The sequence below is a fragment of the Sapajus apella genome, unplaced genomic scaffold (genome assembly GCF_009761245.1).
Source record: "Sapajus apella isolate SASKATOON/1434 unplaced genomic scaffold, GSC_monkey_1.0 scaffold12, whole genome shotgun sequence".
NCBI lineage: Eukaryota > Metazoa > Chordata > Mammalia > Primates > Cebidae > Sapajus > Sapajus apella.
Genome location: NW_022436952.1, coordinates 1572977 through 1580827, shown reverse-complemented (window position 1 = coordinate 1580827; position 7851 = coordinate 1572977). Strand labels below are relative to the sequence as shown.

General features: G+C 45.7%; 1 pseudogene; it reads left to right on the top strand.

Annotated features, from left to right (window-relative positions):
• The first annotated feature begins 1728 nt into the window (after nucleotides 1-1728).
• LOC116552506 lies at nucleotides 1729-2035 on the top strand (annotated as a pseudogene).
• Nucleotides 2036-7851: the final 5816 nt, after the last annotated feature.

The following is a 7851-nucleotide window of genomic DNA, read 5'->3' as shown; positions in this document are numbered from 1 at the left end:
ACACACTGGTTTTCCAGGTTCTCCAACTTGCAAAGAGCATATCATGGGGCTTCCTGGCCTCCGTAACCATATGAGCCAATTCCTATAAATATCCTCATGTATGAATATCTATCTGTAGGCTGGGTGTGGTGGATCGTGCCTGTAATCTCAGTACTTTGGGAGGTTGAGGCAGGTGGATCACCTGAGGTCAGAAGTTCAAGACCAGCCTGGCCAACATGGTGAAACCCTGTCTTTAAAAAGAAATATAAAAAATTTTTTAAAAAAATATATCTATCTGTACATCTATATCTAGAACCTACTGGTTCTGTTTCTCTGGAAAACCCTAATACAAGCCGTTCCAATGCCATATCCCAACATGAAAACATGCAGCTAGAGAGTGTCTCTATATTTTTAACCAATGAGGAGACCTTCCCCAGAAGCCTCCAGAAGTCTTTGCTCATGTCTCCCTGGCCTGAATTACATCGTTATGTCCCTTCCTAAATCAGTCCCTGGCAGGAAAATTGTGATGACAGTGATTGGCTTGGATTAATCAGGCCTCATTGCTGAACCACTTGGAGGAAGGGTGGAACGCACAGTGAAATCAAGGCTTTGTCCCAAACGAAGGGGTAGGCAATGAAACCATACTGACACACACCAGTTTTCCTCCTGCTTTTTTCACTTGCGCCTTTAGTTTTCCTTGCCGTTCACTGTCAGGTCCTAGTTTAGTCCTTTTCCAACCTGGGATGTTCCCACACCATGTGTTCTCCCTGGAAGACCCTATTCATGCTGTTACATACAATTCACAGGAGGCCATTGCTTTCGACTAGCTTCCTGTCCTAGGCCCTAGCAATCCAGACCAAACCAGAACAGAGTCACTCATGCTAGATGTTACATCATCAAACTGAACTCTGAAATAGGCCCATTAAAAAAAAAAAAAAAAAAAAAAAAAGGCTGCGAGCAATATCTCACGCCTATAATCTCAGCACTTTGGAAGACTGAGGCAGGTGGATCACTTGAGGTCAGGAGTTTGAGACCAGCTTGGCCAACATGGCAAAACCCCATCTCTACTAAAAACACAAAAATGAGCTGGGTGTGGTGGTGCGCGCCTGTAATCCCAGATACTCAGGAGGCTGAAGCAGGAGAATCGCTTTGCAGCTTGGGTGGCAGAGTAAGGCTCTGTCTCAAAAAAAGAAAAAAGAAAAAAAAAACCCATGAGATTCACAGCAACCAATCCAAGGGGCCCAGTTTACCTGTTGCCATGATAATGAAGTCCCCTCTGTTTTAATCCTGTAAGGAAATCACTTTGAAACAACCAATCCACTTTTTGTTCTCTGTTTCTGCTTCCCTCAGTCCTTTCTGTCTATAAAACTAGCCTTTTTGGCCAGGAGTGGTGGCTCACACCTGTAATTCCAGCACTTTGGGAGGCCAAGGCAGGTGGATCACAAGGTCAAGAGTTCAAGACCAGCCTCGCCAATATGGTGAAACCCCCGTCTCTACTAAAAACACAAAAATTCGCCGGGCATGGTGGTGCACATCTGTAATCCCAATTACCTGGGAGGCTGAAGCAGGAGAATCGCTTGAACCTGGGAAGCGAAGGTTGCAGTGAGCTGAGATTGCACCACTGCACTCCAGCCTGGGCATCCAAGTGAGACTCTGTCTCAAAAAAACAACAAAAAAAAACCCCAGTGTTTTGGATGTTCAGCTGCCTGTTTGGGGTGACACACTTTCCAGCCTAGAACCACAGCCTAATTTGTCTGTAACCTCACAGAGAAGACTCTGGCACTAGTGAACAATGCAGCTGTGACTTATGCAAAACCTCAACTGGCCACATTTTGGTACTATGCCAAAGTTGAGCTGGCTTCTCCACCCCTGCTGAGATCCCTAGAGCTATCCAAAGCCTGGGGGAAGAAAAGTCACTAGAGCTCACTCTGGTAGCTTCAAACTTCTCACAGTTAAGGAAGCTGTGATGAATAGTTTGGTGGCCACTGAAGTGTGGATGTGGTGTTATGTTGGAGAGATCATAGGCAAGAGTGGCAAGACTGGCTATAATATTTGAAGAACAATCTTTACCACCTGGTTATATTTTATTTATTATTTGAGCGTTCTTGGACCATAAGTGATCTGACTGCTATCTGAATAAAATAAGAAGATTGGTCAACATAAAATGGGCCGGGCGTGATGGTTCATGCTTATAATCTCAATACTTTGGGAGGCTAAGGTGGGAGGACTGCTGGAAACCAGGAGTTCAAGACCAGCCTGGGCAACACAGTGAGATCCCATCTGTACAGGAGTCTGAGGTGGGAGGATCACCGGAGCCCAGTGAGATCAAGGCTTCAGTGAGCTAAGATTGCGCCACTGCACCCCAGCCTGGACAACAGAGTAAGATCTTGTCTTGAAAAGTAAAAATTTTTAAAAATTAAGTTAACCAGGTATGGTGGCATGCACCTGTAGTCACAGCTACTTGGGAGGCTGAGGCAGGAGGATTCCTTGAGCCCGGAAGGTTGAGGTTGCAGTGAACTGTGATTGTTCCACTGCAACCCAGCCTGTGTGACAGAGTGAGACCCTGTCTCCAAACAAAAATAAAACAAAACAAACAAAAGTCTCCTGCTCAGCTCATTGGGACACTCATTCCACTTTATAGGATGAGGTGTTGCCAGATCCTAGAATCAAAAACAAAAGCCGGTTAAGACCTTTAACCTAAATTTGTTGTAATTTTGTCTTTTAACAATGCCTGTGGCTTTGGCGTTTCCCCTCAGTCTCGCTCCTTAGCTCTAGGACTGTGTATTCTCTTTTCTCTTTTTTTTGAGACAGAGTTTCACTCTTGTTGCCCAGTCTGGAGTGCAATGGCACGATCTCAGCTCACTGCAACCTCCACTTCCCAGGTTCAAGCAATTCTCCTGCCTCAGCCTCCCAAGTAGCTGGGATTACAGGTGCACGCCACCATGCCCGGCTAATTTTTGCATTTTTAGTAGAGATGGGGTTTCTCTGTGTTGGTCAGGCTGGTCTTGAATTCCTGACCTCAGGTGATCTGCCCGCCTCAGCCTCCCAAAGTGCTGGGATTACAGGTGTGAGCCACCACACCTGGCCAGACTGTGTATTTATTCCCTGTTGCCTATTGGACCTCAACCTCCATCTGGGTATGGCTAGGGCCTCTCTAACTCCACCTGTGCCAGCATGCTCCTACTGAATTCCCTGTATCTCAGTAAACGGCCCTACCTTCACCCAGCGTGCCGAGATTGAAATCTGTCTGCTCAAACTCTTCCCTCTCCGCTACCCCTATTCCGAATTCACCCACCTTGAACCCTGGGGATTCTCTCCAGTCAGAATCTCTACCCTCTTCTCTGTTTTCACAAAGGGCCCTCCTCATTTCATGCCTGGATTAATGCAACCACTTGACCTGTAACCTTGTCTCTTCTCTTGTTCTCTTGTTCCACTCAAGCACGCCTTTCTCACTGATGCCAGAGGGATCTTTCTGAAATGCAAATCTGATCCTGTCCAAGCCCAGCATCCTGCTATCCCATACATACATCCAGATCGAATCCCAGCTTCTCCAATTCACTGTTTGAAACTTTCCCAGCATGGGCAACAAAGTGAGACCCCATCTCTACAAAATAAAAATTAAAAAATTAGCTGAGGGTAGTGGCACCTACCTGCAGTCCCAGCTACTCAGGAAGCTAAGGTGGGAGGACTACTGGAGCCCAAGAGTTTGAGGCTGCAGTGAGCCATGATCGTGCCACTACAGTGAAGCCTGTGTGAAGGGGTGAGACCCGGTCTCTCAAATAATAATAAAATAAAATTCAAATTAAATTCAAATAAATGCTTATTAAAAAAATTTTTTTTCCATGTTCAGCTTCAACTCAACATACCATCTCTGCTTCTTTTTTTTCCTTGAGACAGGGTCTCACTTTGTCACCCAGGCTAGAGTGCAGTGGCGCAATCTCAGCTCACTGCCTCAACCTCCTAGGCTCAAGTGATCTTCCCACTTCGGCTCCCCAAGTAGCTGGGACTACAGGTGTGCACCACCAGACTGGCTAAGCTTTGTATTTTTTGTGGAGATGGGTTTTGTTATTCTGCTCAGGCTGATCTCGAACTCCTGAGCTCAAGTGATCTGCTAGCCTTGGCCTCCCCAAGTGCTAGGGTTACAGGTGTGAGCCACCATGCCTGGACACATCTGTTTTTTACACACCATCAGCTCCCCCGACACACAGAGACAGACAGACACACACACACACACACACACACAAAGACACACAGACACCATCGTGGCCAGGATGGTCTCGATCTCTTGACCTCGTGATCCACCCACCTCGGCCTCCCAAAATGCGGGGATTACAGGTGTGAGCCACCATGCCTGGCCTATCAATCTCTTAAATTTGTGCTCATCTAATTTTTTGCTTTAAATTTGTATTTTTCTGGTTACCAGTGAGATTGAGTACTTTTAATATTTTTTTATTTATTGTGAACTGTTTATTCCTTTTTTTTTGAGACAGGATCTTGCTGTGTTGCCCAGGCTGGAGTGTAGGGGCATGATCACGGCTCACTGCAGCCTTGACCTCCCCAAGGCTCAAGTGATCCTCCCACCTCAGTCGCCCAAGTAACTGGGATTAGAAGCATCTGTTACCACGCCTGGATAATTTGTGTTTTTTTCGTAGAGACAGGGTTTTGCCATGTTGCTTAGGCTGGTCTCAAACTCCTGGGCACATGCAATCTGCCCACCTTAGCTTCCCAAAGTGCTGAGATTACAGGCGCGAGCCGCCAAGCCTGGCTGTTTATTCTCTTTGCCCATTAGTTTTCTGAGTGTTTTCATCTATTGATTTGTATCGCCCTCCATTCTCTCCACCTGGCTAATTCCTACCAGACCTTTCAGACCTGGGCCAGGTGCCACCTCTTCCAAAAAGTCTTCTAATTCTCTGGCCTCTCTCTGCACCCCGCCCCCAAGTTCAGTTCCCTTTTCTACACTCAGTGCTTTTTGGCATGTTTATCTCCTTCACAAAACCATGAGACTTTGATTTGCTATTTCTGTTTTCCCAGCTTAAAACAGTGTGCAGGCAGGGTGCAGTGGCTCACAACTATAATCCCACCACGTTGGAAGGCCAAGGGTGGGGGACAGATTACAAGGTCAGGAGTTCAAGACCAGCTTGACCAACATGGTGAAACTCTGTCTCTACTAAAAATATAAAAATTAGCTGGGTATGGTGGCGCATACCTGTAGTCCCAGCTACTCAGGAGGCTGAGGCAGGAGAATCGCTTGAACCCAGGAGGCGGAAGTTGCAGTGATCTGAGATCACGCCACGGCACTCCATCCTGGGCAACAGAGCGAGATTGTGTCTTAAAAAACAAACAAACAAACCAACAAAAAAAACAGTGTGCAAACTTGCACATGTACCCACTGCACTGAACCTATAATAAGAGTTGGAAAGAAAAAAAGAAACAGATATGGCAAATAAATCTATCAAGAAAAAGAATACCAGTGTGCCAGTATACTATAGATGCATAATAAAAAAAGAATAATCAAATGATCTACAAACAGGATTACTTTTAGGTTTATTTTCTTTTTCCTATTCCTTGAGAAAACAATACAGAAACAGCCTGCTTTGTTCTATTTCACAACTAAAATACGAATTTAGTACAATTCCCTTCAAATAAAGAGAGTCGGCTCTTTGTCTTCATTGTTTTAATATTTTCTTTTCTTTATTTATTTTTATTTTTTTTTACTTTTTTTTTTTTCAAGACGGGGTTTCACCCTGTTGGTCAGGCTGGTCTTGAACTCCCAACCTCAGGTGATCCGCCCACTTTGGCCTCCAAAGTGCTTGGATTACAGGCGTGAGCCACCACGCCCGGCCTCCTTTTCTTTATTTTGACAGTTAAACTCCCCAGGGTCGTAAGAGTCCAGTCTCATGACCAGAAGCAACTCTAATTAGCTGCTCTTCTTCCCAGTCCCTGCCACAGCCTCATTTGCCCACCTCACACCTCTACGTCCTCACCTTGACAACATACCTGTGCTCCTGATATACTGTAGGCCAGAGATTCAGGAAGGGTCAGAAATGAAAGTGCATCCCGAAACATGTTTTATTCCACCTGGGATGTCCAAGAAAGCTCTGGACATTTAACAAACTTGTTAGTTTACAAATGCCACATTTATTATCAGAGGCGGACCAAGGCCTCAGACTATGGAACAGCACATCCCACTGCATTATCATAACCTAGACCAGAGAACTTGGAGGCAAGCAAATTAAAGTCAGCATTCAACAATCAAGCCCTGGGTAAATGACCTTGAGGCTCTGAATGTGAAACCTATGAGAAGGACCATGAACCTGGGCTTTCTGCTCAACTTCATGAAAGTTCGATCTAAAACTGAATTGGTGGGATCATAAGTACTTGGGTGTTCAAGACCAGCCTGGGCAACTCCTGTCTCTACAAAAAAAAAAAAAAAAAAAAAGCCAGGGGGGAGGGCTCATGCCTGTAATCCCAGCGCTTTGGGAGGACAAGGTGGGCGCATCTCCTGAGGCCAGGAGTTCGAGACCAGCCTAGCCAACATGATGAAACTTCGTCTCTACTAAAAGTACAAAATTAACTGGGCATGGTGGCTGCTACCTGTAATCCCAGCTACTTGAGAGGCTGAGGTGGGAGAGTCACTTAAACCAGGAGCGGGGAGTTGCAGTGAGCTGAGATCATGCCACTGTGCTCCAACCTGGGTGACAGACTGAGACTGTCTCAAAAAAAAAATTAGACACATGGTGGTATGTGCCTGTAGTTCCAGCTTCTCAGGAGGCTGAGGTGGGAGGATCAATTGAGCCCAGGACCCAGGAGGTTGAGGCTGCAGTGAGCCATGATTGTGCAAGTGCACTCCAGCCTGGATGACAAGCAAGACCTTGTCTCAAAAAGAGAAAAAAATCTTTCATTTGCAGCAGCAGCCAAGCTATACTTCAGTTCCGACTGCATCTAGTGATAGCAGTAACAGTGGCTAATATTTGTGAAGTGCTTACTAAGAGTCAGTCACTGTGCTAGGTGCTCATGTATCATCTCATTTAACCTATATCAATTGGTCAGTTCTCAGGGGAAATGGAAAGCATATCCTGCTAAGGACTGGGAGATCTATGGTCAGTTCTACTAGTGCATTTCAGTTTCCAACCCATTTCTACAAGACCAGGAAGAGAGGAGCCTCTAGTGTGTTAGAGATGGCTTCCGAGAGGAACTGTGCTGTGCAACTTCTCCAACTCAGGTTCACATTTTCTAACCTGCTTGCCCACAACCTGGGCTTTGAAGAAAGTTTTCCAACTTCTGGGAAACTTAAACTCATCCTTCAACTTCTGGGAGATTGTATGTTTGAGTAAGGCACTGTTATGAATCACAAGAAAAGGAGAAAATTAACTTTCCAGTTTCCCAACAGTTCATGAACTAATTACTATTATTATTATTATTTTGAGATGGAGTTTCACTCTTGTTGCCCAGGATGGAGTTGGGCAATGGCACAATCTTGGCTCACTGCAACCTTCGCCTCCTGGATTCAAGCAATTCTCCTGCCTCAGCCTCCCAATAGCTGCAACTGCAGGCAAGTGCCACCATGCCCAGCTAATTTTGTATTTTTAGTAGAAACGGGATTTCTTCATGTTGGTCAGGCTGGTCTCAAACTCCTGACCTCAGGTGATCTGCCCGCCTTGGCCTCACAAAGTACTGGGATTACAGGTGTGAGCCAAGACACCCGGCCTATTATTGTTACAGGATTAGTAATTAATTAATCAATCTATTTTTTGAGATGGAGTTTCGCTCTTGTTGCCCAGGCTGGACTATAATGGCACCGTCTTGGCTTACTGCAACCTTCACTTCCCCGGTTTAAGCGATTCTCCTGCCTCAGCCTCCCAAGTAGCTGGG